Source organism: Stegodyphus dumicola, chromosome 10, assembly GCF_044657685.1.
Source record: "Stegodyphus dumicola isolate Sdum_Otavi_A_Nest chromosome 10, ASM4465768v1".
In the NCBI taxonomy this organism is placed as follows: domain Eukaryota; kingdom Metazoa; phylum Arthropoda; class Arachnida; order Araneae; family Eresidae; genus Stegodyphus; species Stegodyphus dumicola.
Window position 1 is genome coordinate 186279321 of NC_140777.1, and position 8910 is coordinate 186288230.

The following is an 8910-nucleotide window of genomic DNA, read 5'->3' on the forward strand; positions in this document are numbered from 1 at the left end:
TCTTTGTAACTTTACAAGAGTTTTGCCTGAAATGGTTACAGATCTTTTTCTTGTAATATCACAGCATATAGTTATGTAAGTAGAACATATTTTTCTCATGTAAAATCCCAAACGATATATCTGTAATGGTTACAGATTATTTGCGTGTAATATTACATCAAATAATTATGTAAAAAGAACATGTTTTTCTCATGTAAGATCTCAACAGATATATCTGTAACCGTTACAGGTTATTTGCTTGTATTATTACAGCACCTTATTATGTGAGTAGAAGATACTTTTCTTACGTAAAATTCCAATGGTTGTATCTGTACAGGTTTCAGATTATTTCCTTCTAATATCCCACTAAGTAATTATGTGTGTAGAATATATTTTTCATAGATGAAATACTAAAGGATATGTCTATAAAAGTAATAGATTTTTGGTCTAAAATAATGCTTATTATAATAAAATACATTGAAATGCATATAAAGCAATGATATCTGTAGGTATATATATCATTTTGATTAATAATCGATATGAGCTTAATTTGATAATTAAGTTCAAATTGATATGCTATTCCTTACATTAAATTACATGTATATCCTTTACATAAAATAATGGAAAGTCATCTGGAATTTATATTTGGCCTGTAAAATAGCTGAAAAAAAAAACAGTATGCTTTATTTGCATGTTTTAGTGTCAATTATTAAGATATGTTCTAGAACTTTCTTTTTAGTAATTTTAGTTAAAATAGACACATGTTCCTTTAGATTTAACTTATATGAGTAAACGTGTTGCATGTTGATATGATCATATTATTACAATAAAAGACATTTTGTGAAATATTTCTATGAAGAACTCAGAACAGCTGTTCTTTATGTTTCAAAAATATTATATTCTCTCCTTCTAAAAAATGACATTTTCAGTAAATTAAAGAATTCAACATAGCAATGAACTTTATTTTGTTACTACAAGGAATTCAAAATTTTGTTCATAAGCTTGAATTACAACGTCCAACTAACCTTTTTATTCTTATCTGCACTCAGTGTTTGACAACAGCCTGCTATTGTTTGAAGTAATAGATGGCAACTGCATAACGTTTTTACCCTACCTACAAATAATTTCCTTTGAATTAACAGATAGAAGTCTTTCATTAAAAACCTAATATCATGCTTTTTGAATAAGCATAAAACTTCACCAACTGACCTTAATTTTTAAAGCCTTGCTTCCATTAAAATTCTTGATGCTTAATACAATTATGCCTTTTTGTTTCAAAAATTAATACTTCAGTTTAACTTAAAATTTAATGCATTTTAATTTTACCTATAATTTTTTACAAACGTGATATGTAATAAAACTTTAAGCTTAATAATTACCATTTAGAAAGTGATACTAAAAAGTATTCTTAGTTATTATAAATTTCGAGATTTGCATACAAAACTGTGAAATATACATGTGACAACAGAAAACAAACTTTATGCTCTCTCTCTATATATATATTACAGCATGTTAATTATGAAGTTTATTGAATTCATAATTTTATTGTGAAACATTATGAAGCAAATAATATGCTAATTAAAATACAGAAGTAAAAATAATTTATTACTTAATTCATAAACTTTACATAAAACCTTAAAAAAAGAATTAATTAAAAAATAACACAATATAACATTTCATAAAAATTCGTTTCGACTGCTTGGAAAAAATGAATGGTTTTTCCCCTTCTTTGTAAACCATGTCTCCTAAATAAAGAAAAAAACATTCCTTTTAAAATCATAATCATAATCATGCTCTTAAAAAGCTTATAAAAATCATTTTAATAGATGTTTTAAACATGTGCTCATATAACACTTTTAATCATATTTCTTTATAATATCTTAAGTAATCAGGAACAGCTTAAATACTTTAAAAAATTGCATTACAGTGAACCGTCTCATTACTACAAGCTACCTCAGTCAATCACTTTTTAAATTTAACCAGCATTCCTCATAAAATAACTAATTAGTAAACATAACTTCTCTAAGATGCCCAATATCATTAAAGATCAAAATCTTCAGGAATCACGCATAGCTAGCTTAGAGAAGGTACATTGTACAAAAACAGCCAATATGCAAATCTTTTCATAAATGAAGCCACCATAGTTATTAAATATAATATACAGTATACTTATATTCAGAATTCAGAACTTGAATAAATTTCCCGAACTGTTTTAGCATTCGAAAAATATTATATTTATTACCTTAAATTTCTAAAACAATATTACATATTGGTCAAATGAATCACTGGGACTCGGACAACATTTTCCCCCAAGCTTTCTTTTAGCAACAGGATTCTGAAATTGTTTTAATGATTTAGGTAATGTTTGTCTCTCTTAAGGCGCTCACAAAACAAGTTACCCTAAATTTTTCGTCTGCATAGTGGTCGTTTTCATCTTACTAACTGATTTGCTAGTGGATTTTGGGTGCATGGCCTAGTATTTATGAAACAATAATAGTGAACAGCTTCAGAAATGGGGATATCTAATGCTCTTGATGCTATATTCCCACTTATTTTTACTAATTTTATCTTCCGAAAATTGAGAGGGAAAAATTAAATGAATAATTTAATTTCCAAAGGACACAGTCACAGTAGGAATATAACAAATGAAAAGTAATCATGGATAAACTATTACTATCACAATATTATTTCTTTAAAAGAAACCTCTATTTCAATATGAATACACATAATTGCAACATCTAATAAGTTATCTCATTTCTTTATAATTTGAATTTCTCTCATTCTCATAGTTGTTCTTGCAATTCCTTAAGCCTCAGATCATACATAAATAATTAGAGAAGATGAATATGCAGCTGATATGGCAAAATTGCACAGTGAATGGCAGTTGGTATTTCCTTTCACTATCATAGATCATTTTTTGTATTAGGCTGACATAATATTCAACAGTTAGAAGAGAAAGATTCAACGGGGCCTTTAGTGTACTAAAGTTTGCCTTTGTTAGTATGACGAAAACAATCAGTATGTCGATAAATCCATTTTAAAATCTTGGGATATTCATTTTCTAAATGCATTAAAAGGGGGAAAATTATGCAAATATTTTTTTTAATTTTCAAAATCTGGTTCTAAAGCTGGGTGGGATGGAATATGCAACGCAATACGGTAATTCTGAAGATCATTGCTCGTGGTAGTACAAACGGAGTGGTGATTACATGCTGTAGAAGACGGCACAAATTGCAGTTCCAGATGCATTAAATGCTTTGAGGTCTAGGGAATAGCATTGGGCAATAATAAGAATGAAATTCAAGGTATAGGGAAGTAGGAATGAAGATTATTATTATCAGATACTGAAATGTTAATGTTACTAAATATTCTTATTGTAATGTAGGTTTCTTTTATATAATAATACTATGATAGTTACCAGTAGTTCATTCATGAATATTTTTGATTGGTTATGGTCTTACTGTAATCACATCCTTCAAAATTAAATTATTGCTTAATTTCCCCCTTGATTTTCATACTATAGTATTAGTAAAAAGGAGGAAAAAAGTCTGCAAGTAAACATAACTCCTCTCTATATATCATTATGTCGATAAATCCATTTTAAAATCTTGGGATATTCATTTCCTAAATGCATTAAAAGGGGGATAATTATGCAAATATTTTTTTTTAAATTTTCGTGGGCAACTAAGCAAAACAAATGTGACTTTTTCTTCTTTAAAAAATTTGTGTTAATAAATAGGATGAGAATTAAGTTCATTTTAAAGACTTATGACACATGAAATATACATGATCAAAATAAATTAGAAAATTAAGTTCAAATAAATTTTAAGCTAAATTATGTGTTTAAGTTGCAATACTTCAGTTTGATCTATAATCCGGACCTCAAAGCTACAAACTTTCTGCGCATGCGTCGCGTTGAGGCATGCGCGTAAGACCTTTACGGCTGCGAATATGCGTGTGCGCATGCGCATAATACGTTTACACATGTGCGTTTAATGTATAACGGACGGTATAAGCTAAGCTAAAATTATCTAATTCAATTAATATTACAGATTGCGTTGTTCCTTAATCTTCGAATTAGATCCGGCTTATTATTTTTTGAAGACTGTTAGAGCAATTTTATAAAAGTAAGCTTGAACTTTCAATTATGTCAAATAGAATTTCCGATATATATTTACTAATATGTAAAAGATCTACAAAGCGAAAGTATGTTTCGAAGTCCATTAAACAAAAAAGTGGAATTGCTGCAAAAAAATGGATAAAGGCATAATCCTTTGTTTATCTAACCATTCAGAAATCTGCTGTTTATCAATTTCACGCTACTGTGCGGCGGGGGGGGGGGGGAAATGCCGCGGCGCGCAATGTATTGGATGTTCATCTGTCAGCAATCCTTATCTTCAGGGCAGATGTTTTTATTTTATTTGGCTTATAATTCCTTACTAAATGTAGTATTTCATCTCGATGTACTCCGTCTTGTTTATGATTTAAATCAAATTCCTCGTCAATATAATTCGCTTCCGATAATGAAGAAAGTGATACAGAGGTTATTGAAAACGAAAAAATTTCGATTGACAAATTAGTCGGTATTCTCGACACAGCAATTATAGGACTTCAACAGCGGAACTTTGTAACTGAAGAAGAAATTATGGCTGTTTATAGAATTGAAGAGAAAGTATTATCACATAAAACGAAGCAACTTAAACAACTTACATTGAAAGAAATGTTTAATAAAGTAAACAAATAAATATTAAGCTTTTTTTTTTTTTTTTGATACCCTTTAGATCATAATTGTTCTTTATTTCATAAATTACGGTTTCATATTTTTAATTTTAAAATTTCTGCATGGCATCTTATCAGATTTAAACTGCTGATCTGTAATCCGGAAAAATTGATAATCCGGAATCGCCGAAGTCCCAACGAGTCCGGATTAACGACTTTTGACTGTACTAACAAAACCAAACATCATATTCCCATTCTGCACAGTATAAAAATTCTTCTGCAAAACTGCAAAAATGACCAACACTTTGGCTTATTTGATAATTTTCAAATTCACTCCTTTGTTTGCATTTAGAATTTATAACTTTAATTTTCCACAGAAATTTGTTTTTGATTTTAAAAAATTTCACTGGCATAATTTCATTCACTTCAGCATATATTAATAGATGCAGAAGGTTTTTGTACCTTACATAATTTTAAATCTTATGTAACCTAACGTAATTAATAACAAAATCAAAACGTAGATCAGAAACTGCATAAAATTTAATAAATAATTTCTACTAGTGTCACACGAAATGCTATGAAATTAATCAATAAAATGAGATAAAATATATAGAATTAATATTGCACATGTGTGAAGCTGGAAGTTTTACGTTAAATACTTTTTTTTTAAATTAAGTATTTTTAAAAATGACCCCTTAGAGCATGGGACCTTTCGTAATTAGAACTTGCAAATCCACTTCGCTAGTCTTTCATAACATTGCTTTTCTTTTATTAACAAGAAATATTGCATTCAGTTATTTAATTTAAGATTTCCAAAAATAATGCTACTGAAAGGCATGAATACTTACTTAAATTTGAAATTAATTTAGTTGACTTAAAATAATATTTAAAAAAATAAATCTTCATATATACGTCTAACAATCAGACCTTATTAATTTTCTTTTATTTGAACAATATCTGAATTCTGCATTAGTTTGGACTAGTAAATCATTGGACAATTAAATACCAAGCTATAAGAGAACTAATGTAGTTTACAAATGCACTGAATTTTATTTCCTGCATTAACTTTCAAAGAAAGTAAAATTTTCTGCATATTTGCATCATTTGGATTGATAGAATATGGCAAAGCATGCAAAGGCTATCAGTCTAAAGGGAAGTATATATTCATGGACGGCTTTGTAAGGAAAAGTAACTTGCATTTCCATTTATTCATGTGTGAGTATATATATATATTTACAGTTGTTAATCCTAAAATCAATGCTTCATTAAAAATTTATTATTATTTTATTTTTAATACTAACATACAGATACAGAATTGTGTTAAATTCCAATACACAATCATAATTTATTTAAAAAAACTTATTTTATGATTTATATATTATATTACATGAATAAGAGAAACATTTGTCAAGAAATATATTAAACTTGTATTAGCAGATTCATGCTATCCTAGTAACAAGACTATCATACTTCAAAACTGTATTAAAATTGGGCAAAATAAAATCAACATAAATTCTACATTAAATGTTTAAAGTTATATATACAATATAATAAATTTTGTAACTTATAAAATATTAATGGAATATTTTTGGAAATAATGAACAAAATTTTAGTTTTCTTTTATAACTAGTTTAACGAATTTTTAGAAAAATATTTTAGGTCATTTCCATCTTTTCCCTGTTGATATTGGTATATTAAAATATATGGAATAATTAAGTTGCATCTAGTTAGTAAACCAAAACATTACGAAAAGTATGATGCGACATATTTTTAATCACTATAATTACTTCATTTTGGAATTATAACATATTCGTAAGAAATTAATACCATTGAAAAAATAATATTATTACACTAAGAATAAACCGCATTGTTCAAGTTTTTGTAATTTTACTTCATAACACACTCGTATATAAACATATTAGACTGAATTATAAACCAAGTATAATTAATTAGGTAATCCTAGAAAAAGAATAAACTAAACCTAGTAAGCAAAAAAAATATATACATTACATTCAGAATTCTAAATATTTACATAAACTTTTCTCGCAAGGCCTTTTCTTGCAAGGCCTACGTTCTTTGGTCAGACGATTACAAACGAACGCTAACATGATTAATTTTGTTTTCAACAACCACATTACCGTTTCAATTAAATACCACAACAGTGATTAAATTTTGGAATAATTAGTTATAAATAATAATACGGGCAATTTAAGGCGTAATTTATCGGATGCGCAATGACAAAATACTACTATTAGATCTGCATTTGGAATAAATATTCTGCACTCTTTCAACTCATTACGAACACTGATATTAATTAATCGCAAAGCTTAAACGTTTAAATACTTACTCACTACATATAACAGTGCAAAGTGCATGAGAATAATCTGCATAAAATGAACAAAAAATATTTCAAACGTAATTGTAAACATTTTCTTACTTACCTGCGCTATACAACCAACATGCATTCAGCCATGTTTTTTTCTGCAACTAGCTTTCAAACACTTTTCTTCTGATTGGCTGATTTCCAGTCAGTCACGTGATTCTTCCGCGCAGCTACTGAAACATTATCTGTAATGTTACAGGCAAATTAGCTGTACCAGCCACAGTTTGCTTTCAACCTGTTACCATTACAGGAAATTCTTGTGTAACTTTTTGATTTCTGTAACTTTACAAAACTTTTGCCTGTAATAATAATAATTTTTTTTTACAGTGTACCTAGAGACATCAAATTTAGAATACGTAGTCCTCCATTCGATTATGGACATCTGGAAGCCCAAGTTTGCGATTTGGAATTTGTTTTATTATCTATTTCATATTTTGTAAAACACTAAAGAATTTCTTATTAACAAACTCAACAATTTCAAAGCTAGCAATGGCAATGCTGTAGAGGGGAAAAAAAGTTTAATCTCCAGCGCGCGGGACTGCTTTTCGGAATTCTAAAGATATGCTCTTTTTAAATTATTTTGTAATATTGCTGTTGAATGAACTTTATAGTTTAAGGGCGGAAAACATGATATTCAATAAATATAGGTATGACAGCGATGAACAGAAAATGGTATATTTTAACTGTACAAAATTTCTCACTATAATTTTCCATTATTTGATTTAAATCTGGGAAGACTTTTAATGTAGAGCGATGAAAGGTGAGAGGAGAATAAATTAAAGCAAGGAATATGGAAACACGGATTCTAAACTCCATAACCGTCACATTGGAAAACGATTTAATAAAATTTATATTTTGCAGTTTCAGATTTCTGAAAAACTATCTGTATCACGGTAATTTTAATTGACAATGAAAGAATAATGTGAGTGGTTTTATGTGCACCATAATAATGATATTACCTTAAAGAATTAAAAATATTTTTTTTTCCTCTCAGTGCATATAACTTTTGCTCGCTCACATTTTGGAACCTTATGGAATTAATCATTTTACAAAAACTACTGTTGAAGAAAACATATACAGGGTGTTCTTTGCTCATGGTAGGGGGTGCCAGACCACAACTAGACAAGCACAAATCCTCACACAACCTGCAGTCGGAACTCAAGTGGTAAGCCGCTAGAGGGCGGGACGTCCTGCGTTACGGAAGGATGGAAAAGAAGTAGAAAAGGATGGAATGAAAAGACATTGATGAAATTTTTTAAATTGCTTTTAGTGAACAAAATAAAATTAAATTCCCAATCACAGCAGTGCTTAAAATGGCGCCACCAGCAAGCTTGACATAATTTGACTGTCGTTTTGACTGGCGAACACACGAGGCATCTTTCCTACGTTTTTAGCAGCTAACAATTTTTTTCATCGGAATCGACTGGACTTTCATCGTAGATAAAACTCTTCATGTGACTCCAGAGGAAAAATTCCTGAAATCCTGAAATATGCATAATTTTCAGGCCACCCCTTCTTGACGTTGCATTTTCAATGTCGGGTATGCGTTTGAGAGGATTTAGGCAGAGCGTATTCTGCCTATTTGAAGGCCACATTACTAGGATAATTATTCTGAGATAAGAGGTTATATGAACGGTCATGCAATCAACTTGCCGATAGTAGCTTCAGGCCAATGAAGCTTGAACCAACATCTATGCGTAGCCTTTGACTAGCTTTACATTGACTTAATTTTAATCTGAATTCCTTGCTTTGAATTCTAATCATAAATGCTGGCTGAATTGTAAGAATCAGGTGTGCCTTCTGTTCGATTTAAATAAAACTTTCACACT

General features: G+C 29.2%; 1 long non-coding RNA gene across 1 annotated transcript; it reads right to left on the reverse strand.

The window, feature by feature from the left end:
* Nucleotides 1–1563: 1563 nt before the first annotated feature.
* Nucleotides 1564–7180, reverse strand: LOC146995239 (uncharacterized). Its single transcript, XR_015043725.1, has 2 exons — nt 7140–7180; nt 1564–1724 (listed from the first exon to the last, which is right to left on the reverse strand). It is a non-coding gene; the product is annotated as an uncharacterized LOC146995239 (long non-coding RNA).
* Nucleotides 7181–8910: the final 1730 nt, after the last annotated feature.